The sequence below is a fragment of the Octopus sinensis genome, linkage group LG4 (assembly GCF_006345805.1).
Source record: "Octopus sinensis linkage group LG4, ASM634580v1, whole genome shotgun sequence".
Taxonomy (NCBI): Eukaryota; Metazoa; Mollusca; class Cephalopoda; order Octopoda; family Octopodidae; genus Octopus; species Octopus sinensis.
In genome coordinates, this window is record NC_043000.1 from 63,314,262 (window position 1) to 63,337,069 (window position 22,808).

General features: G+C 33.6%; 1 protein-coding gene and 1 non-coding gene across 2 annotated transcripts in view; one reads left to right on the forward strand and one right to left on the reverse strand.

Moving 5' to 3' along the window:
* Positions 1-22,808, reverse strand: part of LOC115211128 (sodium-driven chloride bicarbonate exchanger) — a 277,936-nt gene that overhangs the window by 188,133 nt on the left and 66,995 nt on the right. The window lies entirely within an intron of this gene.
* On the forward strand, positions 15,102-15,292 carry LOC115211296. Its single transcript, XR_003881573.1, has one exon. It is a non-coding gene; the product is annotated as a U2 spliceosomal RNA (small nuclear RNA).

Genomic DNA, 22,808 nt, shown 5'->3' on the forward strand with positions numbered 1-22,808 from the left:
TATTATATATATATATATATCATCATCATCATTGTTTAACGTCCACTTTCCATGCTAGCATAGGTCGGACAATTTGACTGAGGGCTGGCGAACAGATGGCTGCACTAGGCTCCAATCTGATCTAACAGAGTTTCTACAGTGGGATGCCCTTCCTAACGTCAACCGCTCCAAGAGTGTAGTGGGTGCTTTTACGTGCCAGTCAGGCGGTACTGGCAACGGCCATGCTCAAATGGTGCTTTTTACGTGCCACCTGCACAGGAGCCTGTCCAGCGGCACTGGCAACGACCTCGCTCAAATGTTTCTTCACATGTCACCGGCAGAAGTGCCAGTAAGGCGACGCTGGCAACGATCAAACACACACACATACACACACATATATATATATACATATAGCTAGATCTGGGTTCTCATAAGGTGTCTACATCATTTGATCAAGCCCAGGGAAACAAGTAGCCGATCTGTTTATGTACACAACAAGCCCATCAGCTTCAAAGAATTGGAGCTACTAATTTGCATATAATAGATATTTAACACTTTATTTAATACCAGTGGCCTGTCTACAAGGATTTTAGTCCACACTGTATATATATATATATATATATATATATATATTATATATATATATATCATCATCATCATTGTTTAACGTCCACTTTCCATGCTAGCATAGGTCGGACAATTTGACTGAGGGCTGGCGAACAGATGGCTGCACTAGGCTCCAATCTGATCTAACAGAGTTTCTACAGTGGGATGCCCTTCCTAACGTCAACCGCTCCAAGAGTGTAGTGGGTGCTTTTACGTGCCAGTCAGGCGGTACTGGCAACGGCCATGCTCAAATGGTGCTTTTTACGTGCCACCTGCACAGGAGCCTGTCCAGCGGCACTGGCAACGACCTCGCTCAAATGTTTCTTCACATGTCACCGGCAGAAGTGCCAGTAAGGCGACGCTGGCAACGATCAAACACACACACATACACACACATATATATATATACATATAGCTAGATCTGGGTTCTCATAAGGTGTCTACATCATTTGATCAAGCCCAGGGAAACAAGTAGCCGATCTGTTTATGTACACAACAAGCCCATCAGCTTCAAAGAATTGGAGCTACTAATTTGCATATAATAGATATTTAACACTTTATTTAATACCAGTGGCCTGTCTACAAGGATTTTAGTCCACACTGTATATATATATATATATATATATATATATATATATATATATTAAGGCGGCGAGCTGGCAGAAACGTTACCACGCCGGGTGAAATGCGTAGCCGTATTTCGCCTGTCGTTATGTTCCGAGTTCAAATTCCGCCGAGGTAAACTTTGCCTTTCATCCTTTCGGGGTCGATAAATTAAGTACCAGTTACACACTGGGGTCGATGTAATCAACTTAATCCCCTTTGTCTGTCCTTGTTTGTTCCCTCTGTGTTTAGCCCCTTGTGGGTAGTAAAGAAACATATATTTATATATATTCTTCTTCTTCTTTCAGTCATTTGACTGTGGCCATACTGTAGCACCACCCTTAGTTGAATAAAATGACTCCAGGACTTATTCTTTGTAAGCCTAGTACCTATTCTATTGGTCATTTTTTGCCAAACTGCTAAGTGACAGAGACAGTTTTTAGAGCTAGATTAGAGCAGCCCAGATACTCCTTGACCTTATGTATCACCTTGAGCAAGTCTTTTCTACAATAGTCCCAGGCCAACCAATGCCTTGTGAACATCATCATCATCATCGTTTAACGTTCGCTTTCCATGCTAGCATGGGTTGGACGATTTGACTGAAGACTGGTGAACCAGATGGCTGCACCAGGCTCCAATCTTGATCTGGCAGAGTTTCTACAGGTGGATGCCCTTCCTAATATGCCAACCACTCCGAGAGTGTAGACCAACCACTCCGAAATATATATATATATTCAGGACTCCAATGAAGCTATAAAGGGTTACTCTAACACTCAACTATGAGTCCACTGCATCTTATAGCAGAAACAGCTATAAGCTAATGAAGTTCATAAGTTAGTCACTTATTCCTTTATCATCTTATTTTCTTGTATATATATATATATATATATATATATATATATATATATATATATATATAATATATATATAAGTATGTGTATGCATGTGTGTCTTTGAGTCCGTGTTTATTACTACCACCACTGCTTGACAACTGGTGTTAGTTTGTTTACAACCCTGTAACTTAGTGGTTCAGCAAAAGAAACTGTTATAAGTATGATACTTAAAAGAAGAATAAGTACCAGAGTCAATTTGCTTAACTTAAAACCCTTCAAGGCTGTGTCCCAGTATGATGGCAGCTGAATGACTTAGGCGTGTAAAATAAGATGAATAAAATAAGACACCAACTACTTACAACAGAGATTCTAAGTATTCTAAATTTGGTACTTGCGTTTATAAAATATGGTTATTACTTTGGCTCGCAGCAGCCAATAACTATAACTTCAATATATAAATAATTTATACTGCTCATTTGCACTCAGTTCTTCTTGCAGTTTACTGAACACACACACACACACACACACACACAGCACAAATATATTTTAGTATCGAAAACCAAATTTCAAATTGCTTTTGATTGTGTTCTAGATTATTCCGATCAACACTCAAACATCTGTATATAATCATATAAATTAACGATTGTCTTAAAAATTGGAGATGGCTTTGATTTCTATCTTCTTGTTATCATGAGCAATTTTATCCTACAGTCTTCTGTTAAACATTTTACAGCTTTTTGTTCATTTACTCTGTTTGTAATGGATTAATTATTTTTCTAAGTCAAGTTATATTACCAATTGTTAGCATGACCTCTACAATAATAATTTCCACTGGCACCATGACTTGTCCAATATCAGCTTTAACTCCACCACCACCACCACTAAACTCTTACCCAATAGTAAGAAATAAAGGAAATTCACATTGCTTTTTCTTTCTTTTGTGTTTTTTCACAATAGAATATTAATATACTGTTTCTTTAGCTTTTGTCGATGTTTAGTCTCAGGTCAATTCTGATCAAGCAGCCCTATGATCAAAGGCATTAGAGGCACAAAAATGATACCTTTCTGAGAGTTTCTAGAACAATCATAGGCGTGGCCCACCTCATGATAAGCCATGTATCATGCGGCCCTACTTCTTGAAAAAAGTTGTGCATGCCTGTTCTAGAACTACATTATCAAATATGACGTTTCCTCTTTTTAATTAATGCTTTGGTATATTATCTAAAGGAGTTTTGACAACTATTTCTAGTAAGCTGAGCTACCACATAAATGAAAGCTTCCTTTTTAGTTGATTACAAAATGCATGCAAAAAGTATGCATTAATATTTTCATTATATGAAGTAATTGGTTCCTATAAGCATTTGTTTCAAAGATGCCAATCCCAACCACTTTACAAGAAAATCAGAGTGGGTCTAAGCCATGTACAAGAATGAATACAACTCAGTTTTATAACTTGTTACAGACTGAATGCACTACCAATCAACAATTCCTAGATTACTGCTGATATTTTTCATAAATTAAAGCAAAAACTTACAAAATTAAATTAAAAATAAAAAGAATAACAGATTATACAACTGTATGCTGGCCAGCTATGTACCTAACAACAGTCAAATTGTGATTATATAAACAACTACATTACCAGAAAAAACATGTCTACCTGTTTATTTTTACATGCCTATGTTTGATGAGTAAAGTTGTATGATTTGATCAGACTAATTATCTCATCTTATATTTTCAACAATGCATCATTTCAAAAAGTATTTTCCTCTAATTATCTTCAGATGGCACATATAAACACACGTATAAACACGAGCCAATGAGAGGACTATCTGTATGAATGCTCAACTTGCTAGAAATAGTACCCAAATTTCCCTTGAATCAACAACTCCTGCCTCCTTAATAAAATAAAATATAAAAAAGTAAGAACACATATGCTACATCTGGAAAAAAATGAGATGGTCATGATGGCTGAGACATTTTGATTATGTATACACACACACACAAAATTCCACTCTGCCCAAGTGTTGCAACAATGGGATAGAACCCAGAAGCATGTGATTTCAAAGTGAACTTAACAACATGGTTATGCCTGTGGAATTTATAAGCACTTGCCATTATTTGAGTGTGGGTCTGTAACAAACATCAAACTCCTTTAATGCAGATGTAATATCTTCCACAATTCAATTACCTGTCTGTGCCTGTAATATGTCAGAGATCTACACCTTCGCAGACTAATTATATTTTCGCATTTAGAAATAAAATGGAAATACAGACATTCTGTAACAATCTTATGTTTTTCAACATTTAACATTTACAGATACAATTTAACCCTTTAACATTTGAACCAGCCATATCCAACCAAAATATTCTACCAGTACAATTTTCAAACTGGTCAGATCTGACCTCTCAAGCCTATCCTACAATGTCATTCTGAAAATAAAAAATTGCATCATTCAAGTCTCAAAGTTATGAGATAATACATGATTACTTGAAAACAACATGAATAAATAAGCATTACATTTTGACATTGTAATCTGAATGCTAAAGGGTGAAATTGGAAACTGGCTGATAGATTAGTAAAATCATTAGAGGAGTAAACAATTATCCCATCAAATATTTTCACCAATTCACCAACTATCAGCATCGCCACAAAATGTGTGGCCTTATGTTCAGATCAGTAATTAGCTATTAAAGATAAAACAATGGTGTGATGGATTGGCATAAGAATTTGAACATTGATTAAAATACCTTCTGGCTCTTTGCATTCTGACTTTAAATTTCAGTCAAGTACTGGGGTTGCTCTCAAAATTGCTAGCCTTGTACTTAAATTGGGAACAATAGGCACAGACATGGTTGTGTGGTAAGAAGATTGCTTCCCAACAGGGCCTTGTGAGTGGATTTGGCAGACAGAAACTGAAAGAAGCCTGTCATATATATATATATATATATATACTAAGCAATAAGGGTTTAGCAACGAGTTGCCTTACCACATACCGAATTTAGAAATAGCAGTCAAAGGGTTATAGCTATTTCTTCTACTAAAAAGTAGAAGAAATAGCTATAACCCTTTGACTGCTATTTCTAATTCGGTATGTGGTAAGGCAACTCGTTGCTAAACCCTTATTGCTTAGTATTACTTAAATTTTCCTCGAATGAGGCTTTTACATGCCGAAGACTACTTGGTGTAATTGATAATTTTTCCAAATTAATTAATTTCACCCTTCATTATTACGGATATATATATATATATATATATATATATATATGTGTGTGTGTGCATTTGTGTGTCTTTGTGTATGTGTTTGTCCCCCACTACTACTTGACAACTGGTGTTGGTTGTCTACAACCCCATAACTTAGCAGTGCAGCAAAAGATACCAATAGAATAAGTATCAAGTGTTACAGAAACATAATAACTACTAGGGTCAATAAGTCACACTAAAGTTCTTCAAGGCAGTGTCCCTGCATGACAGCAGTCTAATGACTGAAACAAGGAAAAGTTGATTAATAAAGACAGACTATTTTATTAATTATACACGTTATTATGCGAGAAATTATCATTATTCATAGAGTAAAATCAGCAGTGTGTAAGACATAAGTGTCATGGTGTTAAGTTACTATTCTTATGTTCTGGGTTCAAATCCCAACAAGATCAACACTGCTTTTCATCTGTTTGGGGATAAAATAAGTACTTGTCAAGTACTATGGTACATTTAATCAAACTAATATACCCCCACCTCAAATTTGCAGATTTTGTAATAGTGTTAGGAATTCTTATTGATATCATAAATGCCACCAAAAACTTAGTCTCATACAGCTGTCATTTTCTTTGTTGGAGCAGTGGATGAGAAAGAATCAGACAGAAGAGAGAGAGAGAGAGAGAGAGAGAGAGAGAGAGAGAGTGAGAGAGAGAAAGAGAAAGATAATGTGTGTAACCTCATTTGCTAGAACACGTTAAAAACCTCATCCACCTGATATATTTATATATTTGCTATAATAAAGGCCACCTAACAAAAGCACTGTAAACCAACATAATTACTTTTACATCATTAATTCACACAGATTGTACACTGCACTAATTTACTAATATCAAGCTTTAACATACACTTATATATATACATACACACACATATGTATATATGGCTAGTCAACATTACGCCATAAGGGCTGATTTTTTCAGTTCCTTTGGCATATATATTCCTCCCTGAATGGGATGGCAGCCAATCATTGCAGGATTAGTCATTTCTACTAGCTGTAAGGACTGGAGCAATGTGAAATGAAATGTTCTGCTCAAGAACATAACACATTGCCTGGCCCAGGAATCGAAACCACAATCTTATGAACATGAATCCAACTCCCTAACCACTAAACTATGCACCTCCATATATATATATATATACACACTAGCTTAAAAACAGCACTCTGTGTGAACTTTTAAGTTAGCTCCTGCAGAGGCTAATTGGGCCTGCAGCCCAAAAGACTTTTCTTGTGGTGTTGCCATTTTCTAAGGGATTACACAAATGAAAATTATACAACTTTAAATAAAATGAACAAAATGAAACATTAAAACAAAATTAATCATGTTCAGCTATAAACTTTAAACCTTCCCCCATCAAGAAATATGTAGAATGTGTTTATGCCTCTTACCGTTTGTTTAACCCTTTGGTGTTTAAGCCGGCCATATCCGGCCCAAATATCCTACATGTTTTACATTCAAACTGGCCATATCCAGCCCCTTACACCTAACCTACATTGACATTCTAAGAATAAACTATCACACCATTGAAACTTCAAAGCTGTTAGATAATGTATGATTAATTGAAAATAATTTTAGTGAAAAAAGTATTACATTTAACAGATTAATCTGAACACTAAAGGGTTAAAAAATAAATTTAAAATCTGCTCTTTCTTTTTGAATAACCCTATGTGTATATGTGTATATATATATAAATGCATGTCTATATTTTGGAGATATAAAATACAAATGTGTAATTACATCAATTTACTTATTTGGTATTCAGCAGCTACATTAATCTACAATATTAAATGATGTCCATCCTTTATATTTCTGAAGATAACCAGATTAGCAGCTTTACTCTTTCTGAGTCTTCAGGTTGCTTATTAGGCCAATTTTGGCACAAAATCCATGGTTACATTTGGGGGCATGAAATAGCAGAATTATGACCTGGTGGGACTTTTACTTTCCATGCCAGTCCTCCCCACTTTAGTTCTTCTGATCATTTCTGATTCCTATTGCAGTACTCCAGAGTACATAGCATTAACATTATAAGGAGCAATCTTGAGCAACACATTCTCAAATAGATTGAATTCAAATGTGAAAACTTAAAAGATGAAAAGTATAGGCTCAGAATAGTTTCCATCAAATTATCTGGCCTTTCTGTATTTATTTTTTTTATACTTATCAAAAATAACGAATATACAATATAGTGATGTAAGTTCAGGAATTCATACATTAGTCTGAAATTCATAAATCTATAGAATGGTTCAAAGTTTAGCCCCACACCTGTGTTAAATGAGCAGACAAAAGCCTTCAAGCTGTAATGATCCAGCCTTGTTTGTAGCATTCATGAGTAAATCAGCTAATATACCCTTCCTTTTTTTTTTAACCTTTAGCATTTAAACTGACCATATCCAGACCAAATATTTTACCTATTTTTAGTTCAAACTGACCAAATCTGGTCTCTCACACAAACCAACGTCATTGTAAAAATAAACAATCACATCATAATCATCAAAATTTCAAAGCTATGAGATAATGCATGATTAATTCAAAACAATGTGAATAAATAAGAATTGCATTTGACAGAGTAATCTGATGCTTAAGGGTTAAGATAATGGTGTGTGATTTCAGAAAGATTTGATTACTATTTCTAGCAGGTTATGTGTCCTTTATATATCTTTTCATATCTTGTCTTTTAATGTTTCAGAGGAAAATAATGTTTGGTTGATCAATAAATGATCAAAACATACATACATTGTAGTTATAATGAAGGGTCAATTGTTAGTTTTGACAATGAGTATTCAGATTTACCTACTTATTAAATTAAAATGTAGATAACTGAATATTCTACATGTACATTTAATGTAATTAATTCTCACACACATTGTGTGACAAAGTACAAATTACAAATAAAATCTATCTGGCGAGCTTCCATACAGTCTCTGTCTAGTCTATTTTATTCACAAGGCTTGTGTCAACTCATCATCTCACACACACACAAACTTCACTTATGTGCACAATACTTACTTAATCTTCCACACTAACAGACTGTCAATGATCACTAACTTTTTTCCTAAGCCAAGATCAATACAGCATATGTGGAATGGAAGGAGGGAGGTCTGTGGATTGCACTTCATCCTTTGAGTGGCTATTCATATATGCCAAAAAGTTTCTTTGATCATTTAAACTGGTGATATCTGGCCCAGATATCTTACCTGTTTTATGTTCAAACTGGCTAGGTCTGACCTCTTACACTTACCCAATAATTTATTATATAAAATCCGTTCTGTCTGTGTATGTCTTCTAGGATCTCGGGCATCCTCCATCCAATTGCACTCAAATTTGATATGTAGATACCAATAATATAAGGGCGTGTATAAGTCTTGAAAAAATTACAAAAATCGATTCCAGGTGAAAATGCGATCAATAAAGCCGTGGGAACGTGCATTTGTATGTGCAAGTACATTAGCTGTTGCGATCAATACTACGCATACACGAGAAAAATGCACATGCAGTTTGCGCAAAAAAAGCCGGCCTGTTTGGTGTATCAAATTTAGGTTCTTAAAGGGACGGTCAGACAAGTTGTTTTGAGAAAATTTGGTTTAAATGTTTGACAACTCAGCACTGTCCATTGGACGGGGGGGGGGGGGGCCTTTTGCTCGTATCTTTCTAAAAATAAACAATCTCGAAGCTGTGTGATAATGCATGATGAATTCAATACAATGTGAATAAGCATTACATTTAACAGAGCAATCTGAATGCTAAAGAGTTAAACTTAACAATAATAACTCTTTCTCCATTCCACCATACCCTTTTAAATAAAACAACCTGCCTGCAGCTAATATCATTAATGCCAACAAGGCAATTTCTTCTTCCACAAGTAAAAAGAAAATCCTTCTCTGAATCCTTCAATTAGGAGCTGACAATTTAGTAAAATTTAACAATACCAATATCAAAACGTTGAATATTATTCATTTTAAGAAAATCTAGTTCTCTTCCACAGTCCTCCATATAAAAGGTCCTCCTTCCCCACCTCACTACTCTTACTTTTAATCATCATTACGTCCAACATTTCTCGCTCATAAAATTATCTTCACAACTTTTCAAATATTGCATTATGATGTAATTTTCTCTTTCGAGCTATGAAGTATTTCAGCCCATCTCTCTATTCAGCCTAAATATAGTCCATTACTGGATATTGCTTCAATCACTGGCTCTCAGAAAAAAAAAAAATAAACACCACCATTATTATTATTATTATGAAAGACCTTCATCTGATTAGAGGCTATAATTTTTACATGAAAATTTTCAACCATTGAACCTAATCAGGCAGAGCTATTTCTATTCTATTCCTGCTCCACCAGAGACCTCTGCATTTCACCTGCCTTGATTCCCTCATCATTATGCGAACATGTTTGTATAAAAACACATATATTTATGAAAACATAGAGCATAATACAGACGTGTGTGTGTGTGCATACATACAAGGTAATATCAATAGTATACCAACAGATGACAGCACATGATTGTGTGCACAGTGAGAGCAAGCAGTGACTTTCATGAGACAGTGTGCCAAGTGACATTGCTGCATTTACTTCGTAAGTTGTGAAATTTGTGTTTTGGTGATCATGTGTATGCTGTTGTCTGTAATTTTCTCATGGACAGGAACAAGGAGCCATTATGGTATTTTGCATTAAAATTGGGATGTCTGCAACAGAGACATTGAGTATGCATTGGCAAGCTTACAAGAATGAAGCAATGGGTTGCAAGCAATGTTTTAAGTGGCATGGGCACTTCAAAAGTAGAAGAACATCCCTGGAAAACGATGAGCAATCTGGAAGACCTGCCACAAGCATCACTCCACCAGAAATGTGATATTGTGCTTTGGGAATTTATCCCCCAGGGCCAGATGAATCGAGAGTTCTACTATGAGGTTTTGAAGCATTTGAGAGAAGATATTCAGCAAAAGTGACCAGATCTGCGGAGCATGAAGAATTGGATTCTTCTCTGAGCTCTCCTCACTTGTGAGTTTCTTGTCAAAAACAGCAAGGTACTGCTTCCACACCTGCCCTATTCACCAGATGTAGCACCTGCAGACTTCTATCTCTTCCCCAAGATGAAAGTGCAGCTCAAAGAGTGCTGTTTTAACACCGTTGCCATGATTTAGAGCGAATCACAGAAGGTCCTCGGTTTGCTTACAGAGAACAGCTTCCAGGCCAGATTCCAAAAGTGGAAGGAATGCTGGGAATGGTGTATTGCTGCGTAAGGTGATGATTTCAAAGGAGATGATATTAAAACTCATGTAAATAATTTATTTTTTTATTAAACATAAATAGTCCAGGAACCTTTTGATACCACTCGTAATATAGATATATATATATATATATATATATATATATTGTCCGGAAACCTTTTGATACTAACTCGTAATACATATATATATATATATAGATAGATAGACAGACATATAGATAGTTATAGAGGTGTATGTGTGTGTGTAGGCACATGGCTTAGTTGTTAGGATGTTGCACTCATGATTGTAAGATTGCAGTTTTGATTCCTGTACTGGGCAACACATTGTATTCTTGAACAAGACACTTCATTTCACACTGCTCCAGTCCACTCAGCTGATAAAAACGGGCAAGAAACCCTTCAGATGGACTGTATTGGCAATTCGAAGAGCAAATAACATTGTTTCACAGTGTTCCACTGAGTGTACTTGAGAATTACATTAAAGGTACATGTTTCTGCAAAATATTCAAACCACATACACACTACTTCAAAGAGTAGGTATTCCAGTTGATCAAACAGGCATAGCTGTATGGTTAAGAAGCTCACTTTGCAACCACATGGTTTCAGGTTCAGTTCCACTGCATAGTACCTTGGACAAATGTTGTCTTACATTATATGTGTGTGTGGTTTGTCCCCGCCCCACAGCTTGACGACCATTGTTGGTTTGTTAGGAACCCATAATTTAGGAATTCAGTAAAAAACCAACAGACTACCAAATTTAATAAAATAAGTACCAGAGTTGATCTGTTCAACTAAACCTTCGAAAGTGGTACCCCAGCATGGCCACAGTCCAATGACTGTAACATGTAGTAAAAGATGAATGATAAAGAACTAGGTGCTCAAACATGATTTTCAATGAGACGGTCCATCAAACACAGAAAATATACCAATGGATGCAGAAACAGAGGTTTCAACACTAGGAACTCGAAACATATTGCACATATACACACACATACCTGTTACGTTACTATTTGAGAGAAGGTAAAACACAATGATGACGACAAAAAGATGAATGAATGAAAATGGTGTTTGCAGAAAGGACACTCCTGCATCATTTAAAGTTTAAAGATGGTTATTAATTCATTGCATTTATTACATTATAAGGAGATAAAAATAAGAAAACATTTGGACAGGAATAACTGAACTTTGAACATTTAATCAAATTTAATTAAATGATTACCTATATTATCTCAGACAACATCTTCACAAGTTTTAATATTTGATTATTCAAAATTTGTTAAGTTTGAACATCTAAAATTTACAGTTGCTTTTAAATTATTATTCATAAACAGAAACACACTGCTACATATATATAGGAATCCACAATCTGTAGATTTTTTCTTCGTTCATATTTTAAATGAATTCCAAATAGGAGCCTGCTATTTTTCAGGCACATTAATTTGAAGCAACTGAAAATCAATGAAACTCCATTTTACTCAAGCAAATTCTAGAGCCTACTACATGAACAACTCTGAGATAACTTGTTTCTTCACGCCAAAAATTTTTCCAAATTGGCTGCTGCATGCAGTTCTTTATATTACAATAATCAAAGTAATTTAACCTAATTCTTTCTCGATATACAACGCATATTCATATATACACGTACATATACATACATGTACACATAAACACACACCATAGTAGAATACATAGTATACTACTACCATAGTAGAAGAGTATTTAATTGTTATTTCTAAATTTCGGTATGTCGTGAAGAATTTTGCTAAACCCTAATTATAATTATGTTCATAATTATAATAATTTATATATATATATATATATATATACATAGTGAGAATTTACAAAAAAGCAAAAGATGAAGACAGGTGTGTAAACAACAAACAGATGTATTAGTTTAAAGCTTGGGAAGTGAGAAAGTCTCTTACGTTTCAGGCCTATGCTCTTCGAAAGACAGGAATGCAAAAATAAACAAGGAGAGAAAATAGAAAAAGGTTTAGTGGCTAACAATCTATCATGGCAAATGCCAGACAGAGGGGTCACACAGGAGGGCTAGGAAAAAGGGGAGATAATAAAATACATATACATACATATATATACACATATATATACATACATATATGCATACATCTATATATATATATATATATATTATATATATATATATATATATTATATATATATATATGCATACATCTATATATATATACTAAAAATAGGAGATGTTATCAACAACTTCAGAATTACCATTTTGCCACTTGTTAAGATTTTTCTCAGCTCTTATACATGTAAAACATTTGAGATGTTATTTTGGCGGAGATCCCTTATAACAATTTTGTTAAGTACAAATGGCAATCTTAGTCCGACAATAAGTGAAGGAAAATAATTTAAGGAACACCTACACATCATATGAACTAATTAAAGACTGTTCAGGCCAACAGGAAATCATATTGGTGCTAACTAGTCAACAAGGCAACCTCTACATGATTGCTAAATCTGTTAGAAATAACACAAAAATCTCTCTCTCAAATCATACCCTAATGTCTTAAATGAAGAATACACTGAACAATATAGTCCTGGATATATTATGTCTGCAGAAAATCAAAGCGGGATGGTCATGACTGGTACACCTTACATTATATACATGTGCTCAATTAGGGATGACCTGGGGCTAAACAACAACAGTGGAGTTGACAAATAATGTAATAGAATTGAAACCACTATATTCTCCCTCACAACATATCTTCCTAACACCTGCTCCTTCCACCTATATTCACTCACTGGATTCTTTTCCCTGCTCATTGACTTTATTCAATCCTCTATATCACTTACATACAACTCCCTGTAACTTGAGGGTATGCCCAGTTACATCTCTCTCTCTCTCTCTCTCTCTCTCCTTCTCCAACTGGGACACCAATGTAATTCCTTTACTGCAAGAGACTTGCTCCTGTCTCTCTAATCATACTCTAGCCTCTAATTAGAAAGCCACTTCCCTCAATACTACTCCCCACTCAGTTAAGGGGCTCTTGTCTTACAAGTTACTTGGAGACCTCACTGGCACTGGTGCCATGTAAAAAGCACTCAGTACATGCTGTAAAGTGGTTGGTGTTAGCAAAGGCATTCAGTTATTGATACCATGCCAAAGCAGACAGTAGAGCTAAGCAGTGTCTTCAGGTTTGTCAAGTCCTGTCAAACCAACCAACCCATGCCAGCATCAAAGGTGGAAGATAATGATGTTGATGACAATGATGATACTCCTGGTGCATTCTCTCTTAATCTTTCTCCTTCAAGTTCTCCACTGTAAGATTATGTAAAACATTTCAAAATATTCAGTTGGTTTCTTGGAAAATTTTAAACATTCATATCACATATTGTACAATGATAAAATAAGCATCTTCATTTTAAATAGTATCAATTGCAAAAGTAATTAGATGCAAAAACTAAAGTGTGGAGATGATATGAAACTTTGGTAAATTTCTTTTAAAACTGAATGACTCATTAAATTATTTTGATTATTGCCACTACTTATTGCATTTGGGATGGCTTCTCCCTCAATATGAATTCAGAAACTTTAATCATTAGTATAAGTAAAAGAACGTGTTTGATTGAAAAACTAAATGATCTAATTATTTATAAAGTCATATATATATATATATATATATATATATATCTGTAAATGTAATATGTGACAATTATTCGGTAGCCATGATAAAACTCCGAGTTTTGGATGCCAAGGTGGAAATCCACGCCACCATCTCTTCAGTTATCTGGCCATCGGAAAAATGCTATGAAAAATGACTGTTATACAAAGGAAATTACTGTGTGGTTGACCATTATAAGACAAAAGAGCTATTTGGATGACTGCTAAGTGAGGGAAGGGAGTATCGCGTAAGCGCGCATGTTCATACCTACACATGCATGCCCGCACACCCACATGTGTGCGCCTAAATGTATACATTCATCTAAGGGGGTATACAAAGAGTCAACCATGTCTATATTCACACATACCCATATGCATGCACACACACACACACACACGCCTATATACGCTCACACACAGACACACGCACAAAAAAGATCATACATATGTCTATACACAAGAAAAAGCAGGGTTAAAGGCAAAAATACAAGAAAATGTATAAAAACACTGAGTAAAACACATCTATATCACACATGCACCCACACACGCACACAACTATATACAAACACACACGCACACACAAAAGAATCCATATACACATCTATATACGCACAGGGAAAAATGCAGGGTGGAAGGTAGAATACAGAAAAATTATGTGTAAAAAATATATAAGCAATAAACTTATAAATCAATATCACTATAAATATGTAAGAAATATATGTAAAAAAATATAAATAAAAATATATAAGAAATATAAGTAAAGTATAAAGAGATAAAAAGCTTGTGCATATAGAAATATAGAAAGCAAGTTCTATCTGTAGTCTCTGGGTGACCAAAAATGTAACAAATATTTGGCCACATATGGGCATGACCGAAAAGTTCAGTTCTTGAATTCAGACATGTAGCGGGGTCTAAGTTACTTTTCCAGATGAGCCGTCTTTCCATATCACATAGACCAGCCTTTTGGCTAAGATCGAAGTGTAGTATCCGTTCTTATCAGCTTAATATCTGATACGGTCCCTATTTGGGGCCATCGATATTAAACTGATTTTTAGAACGAGGCGAAGTGTTAGGGGCTTGCTCCGCCTTTGCCACAGGTTGGCCTGGTATTGCAGTGCTTCCAGGATTCAGCCCATCTGTCTCTCTCTCTCTCTCTCTCTCTCTTTATATATATATATATATATATATATTATGTATATCTCAATGAGAAAATACTCAGGAGCTAGAGATGTATTTGTCAAATATGACAAGGTACTTATCAAAGGCTGGATGTTTAAGTACCATGACGTATTCCTTTGTTTCTTCTCTCTTTCTACATGATTAAACATCTAAAATTAGTCTTTTTAAAAAAAATACAATGTTTTCAGTAATGTCAAGTAAATGCTATAATTTCCATTTGGCAAGGAAACAGCAGGTAATTTTCCAGAAGAGAATTCAAATATTTATGGCAGCGTTCTACTTCAAAGAATGAGAGGAAACACTCACAAAAGACTAATGGCAAACCAACTTATTTTATATTATAAACTTGTTAATGTAGACCACCACTTACGCTCTTCAATTTTAGTGTCTTACTTTACAAATTTTCAAGAAAGAAGGTCTGTTTTCAAGTCAATGGAACACAAACTAAGAGGCAAAATGCATCTCTCTATAACAAGCCATGAATTTATTATCTAAAAGCTGGTGATATGATACCATGTTTATTCAATGATTCTGCCATTAAGTATAAATTTTATATAATAAATACACCCTTTTTAGTATTACTACTACAACTACTACTACTATTACTACTGCTGCTGCTAGATTTTTTTTTTATGTCAGGATTTGTTCTTGCTTTATTCTAAGAAGAACTTTTTGAGTACAGTTTTGAAATCAAATACTTTACCTGTTATCAAGCCTCCAGCAAGATATCTGTCTGCATTTATCATTTATTTATTTATTTTGCATAAGCCCATAAAGAAGGAGTAGACATAGTTTATATTGTTGTTGCCATTTTGTTATTGTTTTTTTTTTATTTTTACACAATCAAGTGATGGTATAGTTAATGTTCAATTCCACCAGTTAAATTTAGCAATTGTGATCACTCATCCCCAGGTTACCCCTCATTGAACAGACCTAGATGTTATAAGATTGGAGAGTAGATGAAAATTTTATATAACCAGCAGTAAATTCAAGAAATTGAATGTTTACAGCACCTGTTCTACACTAAGATTTCTCAAGCAGTGTTTAACTCTTTTAGTCTGAAAGAAACAGGTGATTCCATTCCAGTATAATCAAAATAAAATTTAACCAAAAATAAATTTTCAGAATGTCTTATTCCTCTGTTTATTTCATTCCATTTCACCTGACTGTATTGATAGCCTCATGGGGTTTTATGCTGTCTAGCTGCTAACAAACTTACTATATATACTACAAAAAGCAATTCAAATACTAGTCGTAACTGTTAACAGTACAGTATACTATAATACTGCTTATCACATTGAACGTACTTCAAATCTTATATTCTATCAAAGATTAATACTACATAAGCTGAAAAATTGATCTAAAGATTTTCTCAAAATTATTAATTTAACATTTTATTCAAAACCAAATTTTGAATGGAATATTGTACAGTCAAACACATCAAAATAGCAAATAAAATTTATAATGCACTGAAAATTGCAAATGCAATTTTTAGTGCATTATAAAAGTATTTGCTATTTGTTTTGGTTTTAGTTTCTCCACACTCCCATTTGATGAATATTTTACCATACTGATTTTAGATGAATTATTAAAAAATTCTGTATTCTTAAAGAAGTTTTTACTATTATCATAAACACAGCTCTGCAAAAAAGAATAATAATTAAATAAAATAAAATGAATACACAGGGTAGAGGTAACTAAAAAACAAAGCACCCTCAATGTTTTGATATGTTTTTAGTGTAGCCATCTCATCCTTATTGTGTGGCACAACATACCAATATTTATAACCTCAAACATGTTTCATTTAGTTTATTCAGGGAAATTTGGTTGTTGCACCAAGTATTTTAGGAAACTATAATGAAGTTGCCTTTTTTAGCCCTTTAGAATACATAACAACCCATAACCTTTATGGACAAAACATTCGGGATGTGAAGGATAAGATCTAGTAAAATTATGCATATCTTTTACCATACCAAATAACTGACATTCAAAATTTATATTAAAAAAATTCAGCTTCTTGCATAAATTCATAATTTCATTTTGTACTGCAAAAAATAATATTACGGTTGCTTTGCTGCCTATTCAAATAGCTAAAAATGTATAAACTTTAATGCATACTAATAAAAACTGAAAGAATTCATTAATAATATAAATTACTAATTAAATCTCTTCTATTATTTATTGATCACATCTGTGGAAAGTAGTAAGCAGCAAACACTTGATAGAGAAACAAATGGATAGCTATCAGTGGGTGTAAAAATGGATAGTCTGACACTTGGAATGGAAATAGTAAATAACTAACAGAACTTACAGCTGCAAAATTCTACTTGCATTCAGCAAAGCAAAAAGAAATAGAATAATTCTAAAGCATAGAAACATGAATGTATTATTGCACTGGAAATGTTCAGAATAGCATTCTTTAATACTGTTTAACATATGAATGCTTTGAAAAGGAGATAATCAGCTCCTGTGAAGAACTTAGCAGAACAGTAGCTAAGGCCTATAATTATAAGATCAATGAACTTTTGCCCAATTTCATGTTAATGAGATTTCCAACCAATGATATTTCTTCAATGTACAAAATACAGGCTGTCTGCTACTCTAAGATACAGAAAGATATTTCAAGTAACAACACAGAATTTAGTTTCTGATAAAATATAAAATTATAAAAAGCAGCGATTATGATAAGAGGCTAGTTGCATACTTTGAGGTTAAAGAATAAATTATATTCTGATCAGCAAAGAAATTATTTTAGAATTAAATATATTAGTAGGCTGCACAAAACAAAGAATATATATATGTACACACATGTAGTGTAACACATACAAATGCATATTACTCAAGTAATATTTTTTTATAGACAGTCACAAAAATGAATCTTTTAATTACAGATGCATCACAACCAGCTAAATATGCAAACTACTTCACAAAAGCTTATCTGACATGGTTATAACATTAATGTTTGTGAAGATACATTGAAAAGAACATTGCTTATAGATGTGGAGAAAGTACAGTCAACAGTATCTCCACTATACATGTTCGTATTTGAGCTATTTATAAGGAAGATACATTTCATGGTTTTCACTGCTGTCAATGTCATGACAGAATTCTCTTTGTATTGGCAATCATGGAGAAACCAGGGCAGTCTTAAACTGGTTTTAAAATAGAAAATTAAGGAAACATAATTATTTAATATATGTACATGCATGTAAGTATGTATGTGTGCATGTGCGCATGCATTTGTGCTTATGTGTGCATGTGCGCATGCATTTGTGCTTATGTGTGTATACACACACATATATTTATGTATATACATATAAGAGCAAACCTTGTGTGAAAAGCATTCTATCCATCTTTTTTCTTTCTTTTAAAAAAACAAAAGTAGTATATCCAGATATATACCATCTCATTAAACAATAAGGGACATCTAACTGCTATCTCTAGTAAGTCAAGCTACAAACTTCAATGTTAATTCAGATATTTAAATTTTTATGATATTCATATACTAAAAATGTATTTAATCTTGCTGAAAATAATAAGTAGTATTATTTTAATAATAAAGAACTTGATCTGAGACTATGTATTGAAACTGAAACAATTACATCATAGCACAGCCAGTTTAGCCTTCTAAAATCATAATATACACAAGCATACCTCAACTTATGTCATTTAAATATTATCTTCTACTTTACACCAGTCTTGGCAAACATATTTAAAAGCATAACTAAATAAAACGAAAAACAAAAAAAAAAACCCAATACTGAAGTCAAAGATCAAAAACAGTTTAAAAATACTTACGAAAAGACGCACAAATAATTTATTAAAACAGAAGTAAACTTGTTTATTTTTACTTAAATGCTTAAAGTATAGCATTTTATAGTGACTGGTAGTCTTTTTTAAACGTATTTCAAGGAATTTTTGTAACAGTTTTTTGAGCAAGTTAAATTACAAGTCTTACAAGTTAAATCGCATGTCTTAGAACCAGTTACTGATATAAATCAAGGTATGTCAGAGTGCTGTTATATTCGCATTTTCACTTTATTTCTTGAACTGTCAAAATTTTCATAAATACAGGTCCACTGCATCATAGACCAGATTGCAATGGTGCACTGAAAATTTTAAGAAGTGGGGTTATTAATTAATATATTTGGCAAGCCATAAAGCACAAATGACAACCCTGCAAAATGTTTCACATTAGCTTGTTGGCTTCCTCTTCAAGCAAAAGTAGTCATTACATGACTTGCCAAACAATACTGTTATCTTAAGTGGGGTTATCTTCAATCTTCTTAGTGAGCATAATGTCCAAGAATACTTTGTTAGGACAGCTAATTATATTATTGTTTTAGAATTAAATGTTTTTAAGAATTATCGAATATTTCAAAATATTTATGTTGGCAATTTTGATACCCAACTTAACATGGAGGTTGTGTTAGAACACAGAATATAATGTTATTTACTAGCATGGTTTCATGGTGCATAAAAGCATTTGTAATTATATCATTGACAGACAAGAGGTGTCTGCTAAGGCTGCTGAAACTTCCAGTTCACGTGATTTCACCCTGCCATGATCTCCTCAGTGACAGATGTCCAGCAGTGACATAACAGCTGAATCTCCCATCAACAATATATAGAATATTAGTGTCTATTCAGGCACTAATATCGCAAATAGCCAGTGGGCTTATTAAAATGTAATTAACAGTGACAGAAGTAGTATTAATACCAAAAGGCAATCTTGATCTCCATCTTAACATGGAAATTGTGTTAGAACACAGAATACTATGTTATTTACCTTGAGAAGATCACTCACACGGACTCACGATGCATAAAAGCACTTGTAATTATATTGTTCACAGGTGAGAACTGTCTGTTATGGCCACCAGAATTGCCAGATCACATGATTTTATCCTGGTATGGGCTCCTCCCTATTAATGTTTTTCTAATAAGCCTACTGATACCAGTGATGAATAGACACTGATATTCTATATACCATGATGGGAGATTCAGCTGTTATGTTGCTGCTGGACATATGTCACTGAAAAACTCATAGCAGGGTGAAATCACTTCACCTAGCAGTTCCAGCAGATGTAGGAGACAGTTCTCATCTATCAATATAATTATGAGTATGCACCTTGTGTCCATATGAGTGATTGTAAATAATGTGATATTCTTTTGTTCTAACACAACCTTCATTTTAAGTTGGAGGTCAAGATTGCCTTTTGATATTAATATTGCTTCTATTGTTATTGATTATTTAATCTGCTATTTGTGACAATGTCATCAACTCACTCATAGCCCTAAAGTGATAAATAAGGCAAGACATTTATATTTTAAGTAATACATGCAAAATTAATAAATATTACACCAAGAGAAAACCCATGGCCACCCTCAAAACATTGCATCTATAAATTTGTTGCTGGTGCTTTCAGCACGTCAAGAGTTTATACCAGTTTATCATGGTAGTGTATCATAGTATGATACACTACCAACTGCTAATTTTAGTAAGACACAATGGCAGTAAGCTGGCAAAATTGTTAAATGTGCCAGACAAAATGCTTTATGGCATTGCCTCCAACGTCCACTTTGCTTTTCATCTTTTTGAGATCCATAAAATATGTACAAGCTGAGAACTAGCTTACTGTAATCAACTAGATCCCCCCCCCCCTGGAATTTCAGGCCTTGTGTCTATAGTAGAAAATTGTTCTAGTAAAACATATTTAGAAAACATAGAATATAGGGGGTTTTCCGATACTGAATGAGATTTACAGAGATTTATCATGTTCATTTAATTCAGCATACTTAAACCTTTGTAACTAGCTAATAATCTTAAGGTATGTGTTTGGTGTTGTTGCAAAATATAATTACACCCCAAATAATATCTGACAAGTTATAGAGTGATGATAAAAACAAGTTTCATGAGCTTGTCGGTTCATGCTTCATCCAACAGCAGTCATAAATAAACCTGACTTCCCAAAAGTAGCTATGACTGTGTAATAACATTTAAAGTGTAAACTCAAGCATTATTATTTCATGTATATTATACAATAAATATATATTCATATAGCAAACTGTGTAATAGAATTGGTGTGATATCTTTTATCTTTATTTTTTTCCGCCATCGGACTGCATCCATGCTGGAGCACTGCCTTGGGGGATTCAGTCAAACAAATCAATCCCAGTACTTACAAGTTTTCTAAAGCCAGGTACTTACTGTATTAGCTTTTTTTTTTTTTGCTGAACATTACAGGGATGTAAACAAACCAACACTAGTTGTCAAGCGGTGGTGGGGGACAAACAGAAACATACACACATACATACATGTCTGTGTGTGTTCCATTTAATTTTTTTCTAAGTTCCTTTAGTATACTCATAAAGAACATCTGATAATTTTAATTTATGAAACTTTAGATTAATGGTAACATTTGATTTTAAATTAAAAACTCTTGTTCACACACACACAGCCATAAATTTACCGACTTGAATTAGCTCATGGTAAATTCAGTTTAAAAACGCTAAACTAATTATATTCAAACATATTGAAGAAAGGTTATTTGCAAAATCAAGAGAAATTAACATGCATGTCCAAGCAAGAAATATAAAAGATTAAAGTGGTGTACGTATTTGGTACATAGGTTAAGACATGTATTAACATAATAACCATCTGCTGTTGAAACTAATACACACATGCATACATTAATCAACTTTAGTGTAAAAGTATGTATCCAACACTTTATCTAAATAACAATATATGTGTGTACACAGTACAACCATTATTAGTTTCATTTTTATTCTGCTTTGGTTTTGAGGGTTTCCATTGAAGCTACTTTACATGCAGTTCAATTCTGCATTATCTTGCCTATGAGACTCATCTTTCTAAAGACTTGTTAATGTTCACAGTATTAAATATGTTAATACTAACTTTAGTAGCGTTTTTCATGCAAATGGTAACTCTGAATTATTTATTCTCTATCGAATTTTTGTCCACCAACCAATGAGTAGTCTTATACATTTACCTACTTCAACAAGTACAATAAAGGTTATGCATTTGATAAGGTCAGAACAAGATCAAAACCTGTTCAGAATAGTCTCCCTTATTTGCTGGAAAGAAAAATGAAATATAAGTGATTGACAAAAATTGTTTATCACTCAAGTTGGCTACTTAATGCTTCCTGCAGTAAACTTATTAACAACTACTTTTCCTAAAATCTTCTTTAGTATGCTTTGATTAATTTTGATCATTTCAACACACATTCATATTACATGGAAAAATGCGAGCATGAAAAGTAATATTCTTAAGATTATAAACCTGGAAAAGTACAAGACAAGTTATTACACCTGTAAAAGTATAGGACAAGCTATTACTTCTAGTACAGTAAAGAATAAGAAACTTTTTACTTAAAATATTGCAGCAAAGAATGCTATTTCTTCTCATTTACAGTTCCCATCTTATAAATTTATTGTAGAAAACTGTTCAGCTAATT